This window comes from Saimiri boliviensis, chromosome 2 (genome assembly GCF_048565385.1).
Source record: "Saimiri boliviensis isolate mSaiBol1 chromosome 2, mSaiBol1.pri, whole genome shotgun sequence".
Taxonomy (NCBI): Eukaryota; Metazoa; Chordata; class Mammalia; order Primates; family Cebidae; genus Saimiri; species Saimiri boliviensis.
In genome coordinates, this window is record NC_133450.1 from 159,892,566 (window position 1) to 159,913,533 (window position 20,968).

A 20,968-nucleotide genomic window follows, 5' to 3' on the forward strand; every position below is an offset into this window, starting at 1 on the left:
CCCACCTCCATTCCACATAGGACACAGCCCCTCTGGCCTTTTCACTTCTGGAAACTTGCTTTGCTGTCTCCCCTCTCAATCCTAAAAGTCTACATATTCATCTAGCAGCCTGGCTTCTTTGTGGCCTTTATGCAGATGAAGTGCTTGGTAACATTTTATGTCTCTCTCTTTGCAAAAGTAATACTGGTTTCCTATAAAAAAACAGAAATGTGAGCTGTCACCACTCATCGTTATCAGGTTTCTATTGTTTCTCTTTGTTTTTCAAAGTTGATAAAGAATGGAATTTTAGACTCCTAAATTTCCTTTTGGTTTTAGAAGTGACTTCATAAAATAATTGCCCCCAACCTAACTTTTCTGGTTCTTTCAGGCTCTTTTTAGACAAAGCAGATCAGCTGAAAACCCCACTTACAGTAAATTGTGGGGGGAGGGGGGAGGAAAGAGGAGAGACCGTAGGTTTTAATCCTGCTTTTACTCTATATTATACTTTGTGGTCTCTGTCAATGTAAAAAAGACATGGGCATTCCATCACTGTTGGTATAATTGTTTTAGACTTCCAGAGCCACTAGTTTTACATGTGGTAGTCTTGAGTTCTGCAGTGCACAATCTGCACAGTTACACCCTTGCTCATTCTTTCTGCTCTGTTCCAGGTCTATTCAACTTCTATAGTCTTTGTCTTGGGGAAACTTCATGAGTAAATTTGGCCTTCAAAGTTTGGTCCTTTTATAAATAATTTGTCCTTATCAGTGTGGCTAGATTTAGCAAACAGAAATGAGGATACCTGTTTACATTTGGGGACATATTTATACTAAAAATTATTCCTGAGTATCTACAATTGAGATTTATTATAGCTGGGCATCCTACATTTTTTCTGGCAACGCTTACCCTGACCTTAGCTTTTTTAGGCCTTGGATGTGTTTGGTGATCCCTCTGCCTGCTCAGGTATCTTCAACCCTATCCTGGGGAATGCTCATGTCCTCTAGGGGACAATGAATTTTCTCACACGAAGTGTAAGAAGCAAAGTTCTTCTGATTGAGGAGCATGGAGGGACACGGTCTAGATAAAATAAATGAATATTGTCTCACAATTGTCTATTCACTAGCAATTTCCTAAGTGTTTATATTATAGCTGTTACATTGCAAGATTGCAAGTTTCTGGAAGACAGGAACTTTTTTTTTTTTCTGTGTCACAGTAGGTTTTATTAAGATCAGAGAGATTCAGTTATAATCAAATCAATCAAGCTTTAATGTATTGGCTGGCTAAGAGACTTCTAAGAAAACCAAGCTTCCCTAAAAAAAAAAAAAAGAGCAATTAATTATTTTTATTCAACTTATCATGCAAATATCTGAATAATTTACTTTTGTTTGGTCAGTTCCCACATAGCTCAGTTTATAAGTATTGGTGTGGAAGCTATAGGTTAAAGAAACATATTTATGTAAATTTGCTGTCCCATATAGCATTTACCACCATACCATGTTGTTTATCTTGAGAGGCTAAATATACAAATAAATACTGGCCAGACCATATATGACAAAACAACGCTGACCATAGTCTCTGCAGCAACCAGCCCAGGAAGCCCAACCATAACCTTTGTAGCCATTGGCCCAAACTGGTCAGAACTTGGTCAGTGACTCTTAGCTTTCCTAATGTTTGCTCTCACTTCTAACCCACCAGAACCAACCAGAGAAAGAAAATGTGCTCCCCAAACCAATCCTAGAGGCTTCTACATAGCCCACATCCAGCTTCCCCAGGCCAACAGCTTTTGAGCAGGGCACACCTGAAGCTTTTCCTTTTTTCTGCTGTAACGCTTTCCCACTCCTCTGCCTGCCTGTGAGTCTCTGCCAAACAAAAGTGATGGTACCTGACTTCCTTGCAAGCTCTGGATGAATAACCTCTACCTGTTCTAGATCAGATTGTCTTTGTTTATTTCCACAGTGTTTATTAAGATCTCTATACAGAATCTTTTAAATGGCAAGATTAGTCCTGCCTAGGTTTAGAAAATCATTTAGGGCTGCCAGATATCAAATATGGTACCAGAAAAAGTGTTGAGACTGGTTCAAACTTGGGTCGAGAGTCCTTTGATCTAGCTCAAATCTGCGAAATTTGATATTACTCAATCCTCTTTCCAGCACATCTCAGCAAAAGTCCCACTGCTTGTAAGTGTCCTGCATCCAGTCTGACTTGGGTGGTTGTTTCATTTGCGGAATTACTCAGAGGTCACATGACATTTACCTGTGGATAGTTCAAATTGACTCTATTTCCTTAGGTCTACTTTGCCCTATTCATTGAGGAACACGTGGTCTCTGATATTAGATTGTTTTAATTTGGATTCTGCCAATATCTTTTATTCATCTTGTGAGTTTGGAAAAGTACATGGACTTATTTAAGTCTTAAATTACTTATTTAAAAATTGTTATAGTGACATTAGCACCTAACATATAGGTTTGTTTGAGAATTAAAGCATTATTTCTCTAAGACAATTACCAAAGTTCTAATATGTAATAGTTATTCAATAAGTAATAGCTATCATTATTACCATTATTACATCAAAATAGGTGCTTATATTTTCAAATTAACAATCTTTTGTACTTTTGATATCATAATATGTACATTAAGTGGTACAAAGAATTAAGGCACCATCTTCATAATTAGATGATAGCAACTTTCTTCTGTATTGGAAATCAAGCATCTCAGAATCTTCAGGATTAGCTATTATGCTTTTTGACCTCAGCATTCTCAGTGGCTTCTACTGGTAGAGCAAGTTACAGCTACTAACTTGGTCAAGATTTTTGGATATAAACTTTACATTTTAGAGTGTAGACCAACCTACATTTAAAATATGACACTCCAGAGGCACAGAAAGGTACGTGACACAGCCAAATGAAGAGGCAACATGTCCTAAAATATTTTCTCTATTATCTTTTGAATCCCATTATAATCAAAGATATCTTCATGGTGAAATGCTCATTTTGCAGACATGACATGGATACGTTTAATTTCAAAATCATACAAAGGAAAAATTCTGGGGCATTTTATGTACATTTTTGTTAATGTGATTCACAGATACAAAGTTAGTCATTCAATCCCAAATGAGACATGACCTCAATGGGAGATTTGTTCCTTGAATAAATTACAGAGATCCACACAAAGCACATGTCAACTGCACTGTCCATGTGCTCCTGTCTCCTCACCGATGTCAGAGATTTGTTCTGGGAAGCCTCTAGCAAACATTTTTGGAACAGAAATTTTGTGAGAATGTCACTGTTTGTGTCACAAAGGTAATTTAATGGTCTAACTGGAACCAAAAATGGAACGAGTTACTTCATCAAAATTTTAAATCAAAAACTGTTTATTTTGTTTGGTGGGTTTCAACAGGAATTAGAGGAGCATGTCATGATGGAGAAGCAGGAGATCTATCAGGAGCACCAGGAATGCTTTTTCAAAATATATATATTCTATTAAATTAAATGTTACTATGAACAGACCCTCAATGCAGCCTCATATTGCCTATTTTTCCACTTTTCTACAGTGACTATTTCAGATATTTTCCAGTATCTTCAAATCTCTACTCCTGTGTCCCTTATTAACTACCCCTAATGACAGCAGCAGTGGGCCATCTGGAGTGGACAACACCATCACACTGGCAGCAGTAGGGAGGTGTGGCCAGGGCTGCACACTCTGTGGAGCCAGTGGGAACCAGGGACAACCAGGAGCCCCATCCCTTTCATCAGAAAGTCTCCAATGTCAACATATGACACTTTTTACTCAGTACTGTCAGGTAGCTTTTATTTGATCCCTTTACGGATGAAAAAACAGGTTCAGATGGCATTCGCCATAGGCATCACAACTAGCTAGCTACTGACAGAATCATGATTATAATGGAAGGATTTTTTATTCCTGTTCCAGGACTGCACTACCTTGTGGCAAAATACAAGCATTCATTCATTCTTTAGTTATTCAGCGCATATTTATCTAGTACCTTTTCTGTGCTAGGTTTTGAGGAATTACAAAGGGAGCAGAATAATATGATCACTGATGTCATGGTGAATACAGCTCTGTACCAGATCAGACGTGAGTCAGATAATCATATAAATAAAAACTTACAAATTTTTGTTCAGAAGCAAGGGAGTGATAGCCCCAAGAGGACAGATGCCAAAATGAGGTTAATAAGAATTCATAAGAGTTAATCATATTAAAAAAGCAAGAATTTAAATAAATGCCAAGCATAAAAAAGTTTCTTTTCTGAAATCATCAATGATCAAGAAATCACCACTAAACAATATATTCATGTAATTTGTACTGCATTTGTACCCCTTAAATTTGTACAAATTTAAAAACAAATCTTTGATGTATCAGTATTTGAAGAAAATTATATCTTTTTCATCTGTGATGCCATCAGTCAGATCACAGCTGATCTAATTAGAGGCTAAATTGCTAACAGCTGCTAGCTCTTTTGGACCACAGAGCTTAGAGTTAAATTTGATACTTAGAAATATAAATTTTTAAAAATAAATGGCTTGTTCTGGATTCCTTTAGCAGAGACATTTTCCTCTCTGGGCACCAGGCAAGTCTACTTGGATTATTCCCTTATGGTTAGAGTAAGAAAACCTCTTTTCCTTGCACTTTAGCTGGGCCTAGACTCAGTGAAAGCTAAAAGACACAGGCTATGAGCCCTCAAACCCCATCTCTATTCCACATAGGACACAGCCCCTCTGGCCTTTTCACTTCTGGAAATTTGCTTTGCTGTCTCCCCTCTCAATCCTAAAAGTCTACATATTCATCTAGCAGCCTGGCTCCTTTGTGGCCTTCATGCAGATGAAGTGCTAGGTAATAATTTATGTCTCTCTTTGCAAAAGTAATACCAGTTTCCTATTTTAAAAAAACATGGAAATGTGAGCTGTCACCACTCATTGTTATTAAGTTACTATTGTTTCTCTTTGTTTTTCAAAATTGATAAAGAATGGAATTTTAGGCTCCCAAATTTCCTTTTGCTTTTAGAAGCTATTTCAATACTATGTTGAATAGGAGTAGTGAGAGAGGGCATCCTTGTCTTGTGACAGTTTTCAAAGGGAATGCTTCCAGTTCTTGCCCATTCAGTATGATATTTGCTGTGGGTTTGTCATAAACAGCTCATATTATTTTGAGATATATTCCACTGATACCTAGTTTATTGAGAGTTTTTAGCATAAAGGTCTGTTGAATTTTGTCGAAGGCCTTCTCTACATCTATTGAGATAATCATGTGGTTTTTGTCTTTGGTTCTGTTTATGTGGTGGATTACATTTACAGATTTGCATATGTAAAATAAGCCTTGCATTCCAGGGATGAAGCCTACTTGACTGTGATGGATAAGCTTCTTGATGTGCTGTCAGATTCAGTTTCCCAGTATTTTATTGAGGATTTTTGCATCAATATTCATCAGGGATACTGGCCTGAAATTTTCTTTTTTAGTTGTGTCTCTTCTAGGTTTTGGTATCAGGATGACGTTGACCTCATAAAATGAGTTAGGGAGAATTCCCTCTTTTTCTATTGTTTAAAATAGTTTCAGAAGGAATGGAACCAGCTCCTCTTTGTACCTCTGGTAGAATTCAGCTGTGAACCCATCTGGACCTGGACTTTTTTTGGTTGATAGGCTACTAATTGCTGCCTCAATTTCAGACCTTGTTTTTGGTCTATTCAGGGTTTAAACTTCTTCCTGGTTTAGTCCTGGGAGGGTGTAAGCATCCAGGAATTTATCACTTTCTTCTAGATTTGCTGGTTTATTAGCATGGAGGTGTCTATAGTATTCTCTGATGGTAGTTTGTATTTCTGTGACATGGTAGTGATATCCCCTTTAACATTTTTTATTGCATCTATTTGATTCTTCTCTCTTTTCTTCTTTATGAGTCTGGCTAGCAGTCTATTTATTTTGTTGATCTTTCAAAAAAAAAAAAAAACAGATCCTGGATTAATTGATTTTTTTAAAGGTTTTTTTGTGTGTGTTTCTATCTCCTTCAGTTCTGCTCTGTTATTAGTTATTTCTTGTCTTCTGCGAGCTTTTGAATTTCTTTGATCTTGCTCCTCTAGTTCTGTTAATTTTGACTGTAGGGTATCGATTTTAGATCTTTCCTTATTTCTCTTGTGGGTATTTAGTGCTATAAATTTCCCTCTACACCTTGCTTTAAATGTGTCCCAGAGATTCTGCCATGTTTTATCTTCATTCTCATTAGTTTCAAAGAACATCTTTATTTCTGCCTTAATTTCATTATTTATCCAGTAGCCATTCAGGAGTGGGTTGTTTAATTTCCATGTAGTTCTGTGGTTTTGAGTGAGTTTCTTAAACCTGAGTTTTAATTTGATTGCACTGTGGTCTGAGAGACTGTTTGTTATGATTTCTAGTCTTTTGCATTTGCTGATGAGTGTTTTACTTCCAATCATGCAGTCAATTCTAGAGTAAGTGTAATGTGGTGCTGAGAAGAATGTATATTCTGTGGATTTGGGGCGGAGAGTTCTGTAGATGTCTACTAGGTCCACTTTGTCCAGATCTGCCTTCAAGTCCTGAACATCCTTGTTACTTTTCTGTCTTACTGATCTGTCTAATATTGACAGTGGAGTGTTAAGTCTCCCACTCTTATTGTGTGGGAGTCTAAGTCTCTTTGTAGGTCATTAAGAACTTGCTTTATGTATGTGGGTGCTCCTGTATTGGGTGCATATGTATTTAGGATAGTTAGCTCTTCTTGTTGCATTGATCCCTTTACTGTTATGTAATGCCCTTCTTTGTCTCTTTTGATCTTTGTTGGTTCAAAGTCTGTTTTATCAAAGACTAGAATTGCATTGCAACCCCTGCTTTTTTTTTTTTTTTTTTTTTTTTTCATTTTCCATTTGCTTGGTAAATATTCCTCCATCTCTTTATTTTGAGGCTATGTGTGTCCTTGCATGTGATAGGGGTTTCCTAGATACAGCACACTGATGGGTTTTGACATTTTATCCAATTTACCAGTCTGTGTCTTTTAATTGGGGGATTTAGCCCATCTACATTTAAGGTTAATATTGTTATGTGTCAATCTGATCTTGCCATTTTGAAGCTGGCTGGTTGTTTTGCTCATTAGTTGATGCATTTCTTCATAGTGTTGATGGTCTTTACAATTTGGTATGTTTTTGCAGCAGCTTGTACTGGTTGTTCCTTTCCATGTTCAGTGCTTCCATCAGGAGCTCTTGTAAGGCAGGTCTGGTGTGACAAAATGTCTCATTATTTGCTTGTCTGTAAAGGATTTTATTTCTCCTTCACTTATGAAGCTTAGTTTGGCTACATATGAAATTCTGGGCTGAAAATTCTTTTCTTTAAGGATGTTGAATATTGGCCCCAACTTTCTTCTGGTTTGTAGGGTTTCTGCCAAGAGATCTTCTGTCAGTCTGGTGGACTTCCCTTTCTGGATAACCCAACCTTTCTCTCTGGCTGCCCTTAGCATTTTTTCCTTCATTTCAACCCTGGTGACTCTGATGATTATGTGCCTTGGGATTGCTCTTCTCAAGGAGTATCTTTGTGGTGTTCTCTGTATTTCCTCAATTTGAATATTGGCCTGCCTTGCTAGGTTGGGGAAGTTCTCCTGGATAATATCCTGCAGAGTGTTTTCCAACTTGGTTTTATTCTCCCTGTCACTTTCAGGTACACGGATCAAACATAGATTTGGTCATTTCACATAATCCCATATGCTTGAAGGCTTTGTTCATTTCTTTTCACTTTTTTCTCTAATCTTGCTTTCTTACTGTATTTCATTGAGTTGTTCTTCAATCTCTGATATCCTTTTTTCCACTTGATTGATTCAGCTATTGAAACTTGTGTATGCTAAACAAAGTTCTTGTGCTGTATTTTCCAACTCTGTCAAGTCGTTTATATTCTCCTCTACACTGGTTATTCTAGTTAGCATTTTGTCTAACCTTTATTCAAGGTTCTTAACTTCCTTGCATTGGGTTAGAACATGCTTCTTTAGCTTTAGAAGTTTTTAATTATTCACCTTCTGAAGGCTGCTTCTGCCAATTTATCAAACTCATTCTCCATCCAGTTTTGTTCCCTTGCTGGTGAGGAGTTGTAATCCCTGGAGGAGAACAGGCATTCTGGTTTTTGGAGTTTTCAGCTTTTTTGTGCTGGTTTCTTCCCATCTTCGGGGATTTATCTACCTTTGGTCTTTGAAGTTGGTGACCTTTGGATGGGGTCTCTAAGTGGATGTCCTTTCTGTTGATACTGAAAATATTTCTTTCTGTTTGTCAGTTTTCCTTCTAACAGTCAGGTGCCTCTGCTGCAGGTGTGCTGGATTTTGCTGGAGGTGCACTCCAAACCCTGCTTGCCTGGGAATCACCACTGGGGGCTGCGGAACAGCAAAGATTGCTGCCTCTTCCTTCCTCTGGTAGCTTCATCCCAGAAGGGTACCTGCCAGATGCCAGCCAGAGCTCTCCTATGTGAGGTGTCTGTCAGCCCCTGCTGGGAGGTGTCTCCCACTCAGGATACACGGGGGTCAGGGAGCCACTTGAGGAGGCAGTCTGTCCCTTATCAGAACTAGATCACTGTGCTGGGAGATCCATTGCTTCTTTCAGAGCTGCCAGGCAGGGACATTTAAGTCTGCTGAAGCTGTACTCACAACTGCCCCTTTTCCCAGGTGCTGCATCCCAGGAAGGTGGGGGCTTTATTTATAAGTCCCTGAAGGGCTGCTGCCTTTCTTCAGAGATGCCCTGCCTAGTGAGGAGGGGGTCTAGTGACACAGTCTGCCTGCAGTGGTCTTGCCGAGCTGCTGTGGTTATTACTCACCTTCTGAAGCCTGCTTCAGTTGCTGTGTAAACTTCCCAGCAACTTTGTTTACTCATGCAAGGTTAAAACTGCCTACCTGAGTCTCAGCAATGGCAGACACCCCTCCCCACACTGAGCCCTAATATCCCAGGCCAAGCTCAGACTGCTGTGCTGGCTGGGAGAATTTCGAGCCAGTGTATCTTAGCTTGCTAGTCTTCGTGGGGGTGGGACTTGCCAAGCCAGATCACTTGGCTCCCTGGCTTCAGCCCCCTTTTTTAGGGGAATGAGCGGTTCTGTCTTGCTGGTGTTCCAGGTACCACTGGGTTATTAAAACAACAACAACAACAAAAACAGCTGCTGCTAGCTTGGTGTCTTCCCAAATAGCCACTCAGTTTTGTGCTGGAAACCCGGGGTGCTGGTGTTGTAGACACCGGAAGGAATTGCCTGGTGTTCAGGTTGTGAAGACCATAGGAAAACTCAGTATCTCAGCCAGAGTGCCAGAGTGCTGGGGAAAGTCCCTAATGACTTCTCTTGACTAGGAGAGGGAGTTATCTGGCCCCTTGTACTTCCTGGGTGAGGCAACACCCCAACCTGCTTTGGCATGTCCCCCTTGGGCTGCCCCACTGTCTGACCAGTCCCAATGAGATGAACCAGGTACCTCAGTTGGAAATGTGGAGATCACTCACTTTCTGCGTCTCTCTCACTGGGGGCTGCACACCAGGGCTATTCCTATTTGGCCATCTTTGGAAAAACTCTTCATATGCTTTTTAGACACGTGTATATCTTCTTGTATATCTTTTGTGAAGAAATGTATACCCAAATCCTTGACCATTTAAACAATTTTTTTTTATTGTTGAGTGTTAAAAATTCTTTATATATGCTAAATGCCAGTCCCTTATTAGATATGATTTTCCAGTATTTCCCTCATTCTGTGAATTGCCTTTTTATTTTCTTGATGGTATCATTTGAATCATAAAAGTTTTAAATTTTGATGAAGTCCAATTTATCTAGTTTTTTAATTTTTTATACTTTTGGTGTTATAGCTAAGAAACCACTGCATATTCCAACATCAGAAAGTTTTAACCTTATGTTTTCGGCTAATAGTGTTATATTTTAGCCATTACACCTAGGTGTTAGATCAACTTCTAGCTAATTTTTGTACATGGTGTATAAAAGTGAAGATTAAAACAAGGGATTTTATGGCCAGGACTGAAAATGGAATGCATGAGTTCTTCTCACACTCTAGTGGCCAGGACCCAGTCACATAGTAACTACAATGGAGACAAGAAAATGTAGCATTTCTGTTTATTCAGGAAAAATATAAATTGGATTGGTAAACATCTAGCCAATTTATGTTACAAGAGGATTTGGGCTGTGTTTCTGTTTCATTTTTTTTCATAGTAGAAACAGTACTGACATCCTGGCAGTCTGGCTTTTTCAGCTGGAGGCCAACATTTTCACATGTAAAGTGGATTCTTACAGGGGTGTTTCTTTTTAGGCATGGAGGTCTTAAGAAATCAGTCAGGTGCCACCTTGAGAGGAGGCTTATGGGAGAGGTCTTTTGGTCTCTGATCTTCACTTCTACCACAACACATCTGTTTTAAAATTATTCTAAAGTTTGAGGGTTCTATGTAGAGTGTTGTTAAAAAACATTTCTATTACAAAAAAATATGTATTTTAAAAACCACTTAACTAGATTAACAATTATCTTACTTTCAGCTCTGATACTTGCAATACAGGATCGGGGTTAATTAATTCATACATGAATTCAACAACCTACCTTGTATTATAAACTGGACTAGGCAGTGAGGACATCTCTAGAATGCTTATACTGTAGCTAACAAAACAAGGAATTCATACCTTTTGTAAGGGTTTCTTGCACATATGTTTTCTGGCTCTCCACAAAACCAATTTTTCTCCAAATATAAATCTCTCCAATAAACGTTTACCTGAGTTGTATTGAAAGGAAAAATGAGGCTTTGTTAAATTCTGATTATTTTTTCACCTTTTTATTATTGTATTTATTCACTTTTTCAATTTTTTTGTTTTCTTTTATCTACAGAAATGACATAAGAAAATTATGTTTAATTTTTATCAAAGCAATATATACACATAATTTTGAAAATCACATAACATTAAATGGGCCAAAATAAAAGTCAGTAGTGCCCATTTTATTATTCTTTACTTTTGATTCCTGTCCACAAATTTGATTCCTTTCTTCACTTTTGATTTCCTGATCTACAAATATTTAAAATATTTTAATGCACTTTTTAAGGTTTATTTCCATGTATAATATACTTACTGATTTTTAAGATTCAGGTATTATGTACAAGATTTACTTTATGGTTGTGGGTTGAATAGTGTCTCCACAAAAATGTAATGTCTGCCTGGAACCTCAGAATGCCACCTTATTTGGAAGTAGAATCTTTGCAGATGTGATTAAGGATTTTGAGGTGAAATTGTGCTGGATTTAAGGTGGTTCCTACATCCAATGAGCAGTGTCCTTATAAGAACAGGAGAGGCTACATAGACATGGAAAGAAGTCCATGTGAAGACAGAGACAGAGATTAGAGTTATGTTCCCACAGGCCAAGGAATTCCTGGAGCTACCAGAAAGCAGCAAGAGGCAAGGAAGGATTCTCTGCTAGAGCTTTCAGAGAGCATGAACCTGTTGAGATTCCAGACTTCTGGCTTCACAACTGGTGATCATATACATTTCTGTGTTTTAATTCACATAGTTTGTGGTACTTTGTTACAGCAGCCTTGAAAACTAATAGAGTAAGGGAGGAATCTGCTTACCCACTCCTGCCCTACTTTAGCCCATTCCTTTCATTCCCATGCCTACACCTCTATTCCCAGAAATTTCATGAAATGTTTTGGTTAAACCAATATTTACATTGTTATGATCACATACATATTCTTTACTACAAAATGAAGTATACTATGTGATATGGTTTGGCTCTATGTTCCCACTCAAATCTCATGTTGAATTGTAATCCTCACATGTCAGGGGAGGGACCTAGTGAAAGGTAATCAGATCATGGGGGTGGATTTCCCTCTTGCTGCTCTCATGATAGTGAGTTCTCACAAGAGCTGATTGTTTAGAAGTGTAGGGCAGCTCTCCCTTTGCGTGCTCTCTCTCTCTCTCTCTCTCTCTCTCTCTCTCTCTCTCTCTCCTGCTTTGCTGTGGTAAGACATGCTTGCTTCCCTTTCACCTGCAGTCCTAATTGTAAGTTTCTTGAGGCCTCCTAACCATGCTTCCTGTAGAAGCTTCCTAGTCTCTGAAACTGTGAGTCAACTAAACCTCTTTTCTTCATAAAGTACCAGGTAGTTCTTTATAGCACTGTGAAAACAAACTATTACACTATGATTTCTTTCCTTTGTTGACAATGACCTCCAAAACCTTTTCTTTTTAATTGCTTAATTTTCTACAGATCTATTACAATTCTTCCACACTTCATAACAAACTGCCAACACATTTCCCATATTAAATACTGTATCAGTGTTTTTATTATTGGTGTTTTTCCCTAGAGTCTTCTGGCTCTGGTCTGGATTGGTGCTATCTGCTACTGCTACGCAGCTATCACCCTAAATCTTGCTTTGCCATCTCATTCTGGATAATCCTGTTGTCTCTTTGTTGTCTGGGATTGCTCATTTCCTGGAAGCTGTAGCTTTCACTTTTTTGCTTATTGGCTTATTTGGTGAAGCACATTCCCCATAGTTTAGTACTTCCAAGAAGTACTAAACATAGAAAGGAACAACCAGGACCAGCCACTCCAAAAACATACCAAATGGTAAAGACCATTGACACAATGAAGAAACCGAGTCAACTAATGGGCAAAACAATGAGCTAGCATCAAAATGGCAGGATCAAATTCACATATAACAATATTTGCCTTAAATGTAAATGGGCTAAATGCCCCAATCAAAAGACATAGACTGGCAAATTGGATAAAAAGTCAAAACCCATCAGTGTGCTGCATTCAGAAAACCCATCTCATGTGCAAGGACACACATAGGCTCAAAATAAAGGGATGGAGGAAGATTTACCAAGCAAATTGAGAGCCAAAAAAAGCTGAAGTTGCAATCCTAGTCTCCGATAAAACAGCATTTAAACCAACAAAGATCAAAAGAGACAAAGAAGGGCATTACATAATGGTAAAATGATCAATGCAACAAGAAAAGCTAATTAACCTAAATATATATGCACCCAATACAGGAGCACCCAGATACATAAAGCAAGTTCTTAATGACTGACAAAGAGACTTAGACTCCCACACAATAACAGTGGGAGACTTTAACACTCTACTGTCAATATTAAACAGATCAATATGACAGAAAATTAACAAGAATATCCAGTACTTGAACTCAGATCTGGACCAAGCAGACCTAATAGACATCTACAGAACTCTCCACACCAAATCCACAGAATACACATTCTTCTCAGCAACACATCACTCCTACTCTAAAATTGACCGCATAAAGGGAAGTAAATCACTCCTCAGCAAATGAAAAAGACTGGAAATAATAACAGTCTCTCAGACCACAAAGCAATCAAATTAGAAATCAGGATTAAGAAACCCAACTCAGAATTGCACAACTTCATGGAAACTGAACAACTGTCTCCTGAATGTGGACTGGATAAACAATACAATGAAGGCAGAAATAAACATATTCTTCGAAACCAATGAGAAAGAAGACACAGTGTACCAGAATGTCTGGGACACATTTAAGTCAGGGTCTAGAGGAAAATTTACAGCAATAAATGCCTACATGAGAAGAAAGAAAAGATCTAAAATTGACACCCTATCATCAAAATTGAAAGAACTAGAAGAGCAAGATCCAAAAAACTCAAATGTTAGCAGAAGACAAGATCAGAGCAGAACTGAAGGAGATAGAGACACAAAAAAACCCTTCAAAAAATCAATAAATCCAGGAGCTGCTTTTTTGAAAACATCAACAAAATAGACAGACCACTAGCCAAATTAATAAAAAAGAAAAGAGAGAAGAATCAAATAGATGAAATAAAAAATTATAAAGAGGATATCACCACCAATTTCTCGGAAATGCAAACAACCATCAGAGATTACTATAAACAACTCTATGCACATAAACCAGTAAACCTGGAAGAAATGGATAAATTCCAGACTCCTGCACTCTCCCCCAAGACTAAACCACAAAGAAGTTGAAACCCTGAACAGACCAATAACAAGGGCTGAAGTTGAGGCAGCAATTAATAGCCTACCAACCAAAAAAAGTTCAGGTCCAGATGGTTTCAGAGCTGAATTCTACCAGACATACAAAGAGGAGTTGATACCACTCTTTCTGAAACTATTCCAAACAGTACAAAAAGAGGGAATCCTTCCCAAATCATTTTATGAGACCAACATCATCCTGATACCAAAACCTGGCAGAGACTCAACAAAAAAAAAGAAACTTCAGGCCAATATCCATGATGAACATAGATGAAAAATCTTCAATAAAATACTGGCAAACCGATTGTAACAGCACATCAAAAAGCTTACTCATCATGATTAAGCATGCTTCATCCTGGGTATGCAAGGCTGGTTCAACATTCACAAGTCTATAAATGTAATCCACCACATAAACAGAACCAAAGACAAAAACCACATGATTATTTCAATAGATGCAGAGAAGGCCTTTGACAAAATTCAACAGCCCTTTATGCTAAAAACTCTCAATAACCTAGGTATCAATGAAACGTATCTCAAAACAGTAAAAGCTCCTTATGACAAACCCACAGCCAATATCATACTGAATGGGCAAACACTGGAAGCATTCCCTTTGAAATCTGGCACCAGACAAGGATGTCCTCTCTCACCACTCCTATTCAGTATAGTATTGGAAGTTCTAGCCAGAGCAATCAGGCAAGGAAAAGAAAAAAAGGGTATTCAATTAGGAAAGGAGGAAGTCAAATTATCTTTATTTGCAGATGACAGACTGTATATTTAGAAGACCCTATTGTCTTAGCCCCAAATCTCTTTAAACTGATAAGCAACTTCAGCAAACTCTCAGGATACAAAATCAATGTGCAGAAATCACAAGCATTTCTATACACCAATAACAGACAAACAGATAGCCAAATCAAGAGCCAACTCCAACTCACAATTGCTACAAAGAGAATAAAATACCTAGGAATACAACTAATAAAGAATGTAAAGGACCTCTTCAAGGAGAACTACAAACCACTGCTCAATGAAATAAGAAAGGACACAAACAGATGGAAAAATGTTCTGTGCTCATGGTTAAAAAGAATCAATATTGTGAAGATGAATCAATACTGCCCAAAGTAATTTATAGATTCAATGCTATCCCCATCAAGATACCTACAACCCTCTTCACAGAACTGGAAAAAAAACACTTTAAAATTCACATGGAACCAAAAGAGAGCCCACATAGCCAAGACAATCCTAAGCAAAAAGAACAAAGCTGGAGGCATCATGCTCCCTGACTTCAAAGTATACTCCAAGGTTACAGTAATCAAAACAGCATGGTACTGGTACCAAAACAGAGATAAAGACTAATGGAAAAGAACATAGGCCTCAGAGGCAACATCTACAACCATCTAATCTTTGACAAACCTCACAAAAACAAGTAATGAGGAAAGATTTCCCCTTTTAATAAATGGTGTTGCGAAAACGGTCTAACCTTGTGCAGAAAACAGAAACTGGACCCCTTCCTGACCCCTTTCACTAAAATTAACTCCAGATGGATTAAAGACTTAAACTTAAACATCAAACCTAACACCAGGAAAACCCCAGAAGGAAACCTAGGCAATACCATTCAGGACATAGGCATAGGCAAAAACTTCGTGACTATAACACCAAAAGCATTGGCAACAGAAGCCAAAATAGACAATAGTATCTAATTAAACTTCAGAGCTTCTGTACAGCAAAAGAAACAATCATTAGAGTGAACTGGCAAGCAACAGAATGGAAAATAAACTTTTGCAATTTACCCATCTGACAAATGGCTCCAGAAACTACAAAGAACTAAAACAGATTTACAAGAAAAAAAACAAACACATTTGAAAGTAGGTAAAGAATATCAACAGTTTTCAAAAGACAATGGCAACAAAAGCTAAAATAGACAAATGTGATCTAATTAAACTGAAGAGTTTCTGCACAGCAAAAGAAACAATCATCAGAGGAACCAGCAACCAACAGAATAGGAAACTATTTTTGCAATCTACCCATCCGACAAAGGGCTAATAACCAGAATCTACAAAGAACTAAAACAGATTTACAAGAAAAAAAACAAACAAACCCATTCAAAAGTGGGCAAAGGATATGAACAAACAATTTTCAAAAGAAGACATTTATGAGGCCAACAAACATATGAAAAATGCTTATCATCACTGGTCATTAGAGAAATGCAAATCAAAACCACATTGAGATACCATCTCACTCCAGTTAGAATGGTGATCATTTAAAAATCTGGAGACAACAGATGCTGGAAAGGATGTGGAGAAATAGGAACACTTTTAAACCGTTGGTGGGAGTGTAAATTAGTTCAACCATTGTGGAAGATAGTGTGGTGATTCCTCATGGATATAGAAATAGAAATTCCATTTGACCCAGCAATCCCATTACTGGGTATATACTCAAAGGATTATAAAACATTCTATTATAAAGACACATGCACACGAATGTTCACTGAGGCACTGTTTACAACATCAAAAACTTGGAACCAACCCAAATGCCCATTGACGATAGACTGGACAAAGAAAATGTGACATATACATAGCATGAAATACTATGCAGGCATAAAAAATGATGAGTTCGTGTCCTTGGTAGGGACATGGATGAATCTGGAAACCATCATTCTCAAAAAACTGGCACAAGAGCTGAAAACCAAACACCGCATGTTGTCACTTATAGGTGGGTGTTGAACAACGAGAACTCACGGGCACAGGGAGGGGAACATCACATACTGGGATATGTTGAGGGGTGGCGGGCTAAAGGAGGGATAGCAACGGGCAGGGAGGTTGAGGAAGGATAACACTGGGAGAAATGTCTGATGTAGGTGATGGGAGGATGGAGACAGCAACCCACCATGGCATTTGTGTACCTATGCAACTATCCTGCAAGATCTGCACATGTACCCCAGAACTTAAAGTACACTAAAAAAAAAAAAAAAAAAAAAAAAAAGGTTCGGTAATTCCTCAAAATGTTAAACACAGAATTACCTCATTATCTAACAATTCTACTCCTAAAGAAATGTACTTAAACAAATACATGCATATACATGTTCAAAGCAGGACTATTCGCAGTAGCCAAAAGGTGGAAGCAACCCAAATATTCGTCAAAGGATGAAAGGATAAGTAAATTGTGATATGCATATAACTATAAACGTTATTTGGTCATGTAAAGAAATGAAATAGTAATACTTGCTACAACATGGCTGAACTTTGAAAATGTCATACTAAATGAGAGAAATCAGACAAAAAGGATCACATGCTGTATTATTCCATTCACATGAAATATCCGGAATAGGTGAAATCTATACAAACAGAAGGCAGACTGGTGGTTGTCAGGGGATAGGAAAATGAAAAATAATTGTTTAAAGAGTATTAAGTTTCCTTTTGGGGTGATGTTTTGGGGCTAGATAGAGGTGGTGGTTGCACAACAATGCAAATTATACTTAATATCACCAAACTGTAAGCTTAAAAAGACTATAATAGTTATTTTCATGTTACATATATATTAACACATTTACTACAGTTAAAAAAATCTCAAGTTAACAACCTAACATCACAACTGAAAGAACTGGAAAACCAAGAGCAAACAAATCACAATGCTAGCAGAAGATAAGAAAAAACCCAAATCAGAGTTGAACTGATGGAGATCAAGACACAAAAAACCATTCAGAAGATCAGAAGCTGGTTTTTTGAAAAAAAAAAATTAATAAAATAGACCACTAGCTAGACTAATAAAGAAGAAAAGAGAGAAGATTCAAATAAACACAATCAGAAACAACAAGGAGGATACTACCACTGACCCCAGAGAAATACACACAGCCATCAGAGAATATTATGAATACTTCTATGCACATAAACTAGAAAATCTAGAAGAAATGGATGAATTCCTGGACACATACAACCTCCCACACCGAACCAGGAAGAAATTGAATCCATGAACAGACCAATAAAGAGTTCTGAAATTGAGGCAGTAATAAATACCCCACCAACCACCCTCCACCCCCCAAAAAAAAGACCAGGACAAAACAGTTCATAGCTGACTTCTACCAGATATACAAAAAATAACTGGTACCATTCCTACTGAAACTATTCAAAACAACTGAGGTGGAGGGGGGCTCCTCCCTGACTCATTCTATGAGGTCAGCATCATTCTGATACCAAAATCTGACAGAGATACAATAAAAAAAGAAAACTTCAGGCCAATACCCTTGATGATGATCCATGCAAAAATCCTCAACAAAATACTAACACACTGAATCCAGCAGCACATCAAAAACCTTATCCACCATAATCAAGTAGGTTTTATCCCAGGGATGTAAGGTTAGTTTAGCATATTTAAATCAATAAATGTGACTCATCACATAAACAGAACTAAAGACAAAAAAACCTCCATGATTATCTCGATGGATGTAGAAAAGGCTTTCAATAAAATTCAGCATCCATTCATATTAAAAAGTCTCAAAAAACTGGGTATTAAAAGAACATACCTCAAAATAATAAAAGCCATCCCAACATATAAAGGTGAGTATGTAAGAAATAAAATGTTTTATTTTTCTCTTATCCAACCTCACTCTTATTTGAAGATTTTATTTCATCAGAGTGGCAGAAACAAGATTTCAGCAAATCTGGATTCTCCTCTCCTTTTTCCAGGGCTGTATCTAAATTCCTGGGGCTTATAAAGTGCAAAGACCTGGAGAATACAGTGGGTACGTGAGGATCTGTCTCAGCCTCCCTGACAGCTCTGGAATCATTCAGAGGCTGAACCAGCTACTGGACAAAAAACACTGGTGCTGAGATAACACAGTGATAATGACAGCTTATCTTTTCATAGTGCTTACCATGTGTCAGGAATTAAATAAACACTTTGCATATATTAATTAATTTAATTTAAACAGCAACCCTTCAAGGCAGCACTCTATTTATCAGACAAAGTCAAATGATACATAAGTTGCCTGATTTGTACAAAGTTGCACAGGCTACCATATGAACCCATTCAATCTGGCTCCAGTGTCTTCATGTTTAACGAGTCCATCATACTATCCCTCAGGCTTGTCTGTGAGACTCCCTTCAAGAGATCAGGAATTGCTACTGTTTCCCTGACACACTTGAAGTCTCAAGAATCTTCCTGCTGCCTCTATCTCTGTCTCTTGTTTTGGGTGTGCCCTGTTTGCTAGCCAGGCACACCACCCAGAAATGACATAGGACCACTTGCCCTTCAACTATCATCTGCCTTCTTTTCTTTTTTTCCCATCTTCCCTGGGGAATCCTATCCTAGTCTCTAGGAATAAATCCTTTCCTCTAGTAATTTTGTTGTTTTCTCTAAACAATTGGTTTTGTTTTCTGACTTTAAGTCGTTAGAAGGCAAAGCAAGCAATAGTGTCCTTAAAGTATTTGTGGAAAAGGAAGGGGAATGGTAGTAAATTAGGGAAGAAGACAGAAGGAAATATCAAAAAGAAAAAAGAAGCTAGGTACAAATTTTAAAACATTCTGCCAGAGTGGCTTCTGGTTAAAGTGAATAGATTGACTACGACGTTTGTTGTCTTTCTGAATACTGCTAGTTTTCTCACGGTGCTCCCAAAGGTATTTCATAAGTGTACTCAACCAATCATTTACAATGCTTTGTTCTCTTCCCTGGAGTCACTGGATGTATACTTTTTTTTTTTTTTTTTTTTTTTTTTTTGAGACGGAGTTTCGCTCTTGTTACCCAGGCTGGAGTGCAATGGCGCGATCTCGGCTCACCGCAACCTCCGCCTCCTGGGTTCAGGCAATTCTCCTGCCTCAGCCTCCTGAGTAGCTGGGATTACAGGCACGTGCCACCATGCCCAGCTAATTTTTTGTATTTTTAGTAGAGACGGGGTTTCACCATGTTGACCAGGATGGTCTCGATCTCTCGACCTTGTGATCCACCCGCCTCGGCCTCCCAAAGTGCCGGGATTACAGGCTTGAGCCACCGTGCCCGGCCGGATGTATACTTTTTAGTGTCTTGGACTACCACCTCATCACTGATGTTAGTGTGGCTTTAGTCATTCTTTCTCTGTCACAGCAGTGAGGTGAGAAAATGGCGCTATTTTTCAAAATGCTGGGAGTAAAGTGTGGTAGATTGATTACAAAATGGCTTCTCTATTCTCCTTTCTTGCACTCATGCCCCTTGTGATAAGACTTTGCAACCACTCTCATCAGGAAGTGAAGTCTATTACCCTATGTCTTGAATCAGGGTTGGCCTATGACTGGTCTAAGTGGCGGAAGTATCTGTGCTCTTGCCCTAAGCCAAAGGCCTCAAAGGTCTTGCCCAGTTCATCTCTCCCTGGCGCCTCTGCCTATACCACAGGACACATGGAGCAGAGCCATTCATCACAGTCAAGGCTGTCTTCATCAACCAAAGGCCAGTCAACCACCAGCAGGTGAGTCCCAGCTGTGACAGAACTACTGAAAGATCAGCAGAAACCACAGACTTGAAATAAATGGTTGTCTGGAGCCACTGAGTTTGGAAATGGCTTATTATAGAACACTACTGTGGCAATAGATAAGTGCTCCAACTGTGTACTCTCAGTTTCTTAAAAGGTTACTGGTTTGGGGACTGTATCTGTTTTTAAAGCTCACCCACATCAGTACTGTGGCACAAATTTCTTAAAAGAGAGAGTTGAGAGATAAGAACACCCCACCTTTGGACAGGGCTATAGGAACCTAGGAACCACTTTTGTGCTGCGAGTGGGGAGCAAAGACTCAACTTACCCATTTCAAATATTGCAAAACATTGCCAGCCTTTCCTTAAAGCCTTGGGGCCATAACAATTCATTTCTGTTCTTTTCTCTTTGGTCTGAGGCAAGTAAAGTGGTATTTCTTGGTTTCAGCAGAAATACCAATGTGGGCACTAGAATCCCAGACCCTAGTTTGAATTTATGACTGTTAAAATCATCTATTGTTGTCTCTCTTTTCCCCAGTAGAACAGCCACTCTTTTTTGTTTGTTTGTTTGTTTTTGACCAGTCACTC

General features: G+C 38.3%; 1 long non-coding RNA gene across 1 annotated transcript in view; it reads right to left on the minus strand.

Annotated features, from left to right (window-relative positions):
* Window positions 1-20,968, minus strand: part of LOC141583723 (uncharacterized) — a 257,104-nt gene that overhangs the window by 37,574 nt on the left and 198,562 nt on the right. Inside the window, exon 3 of the long non-coding RNA XR_012516574.1 lies at window positions 10,618-10,706. This is a non-coding gene — a long non-coding RNA (uncharacterized LOC141583723). The remainder of the gene's footprint in view (window positions 1-10,617; window positions 10,707-20,968) is intronic.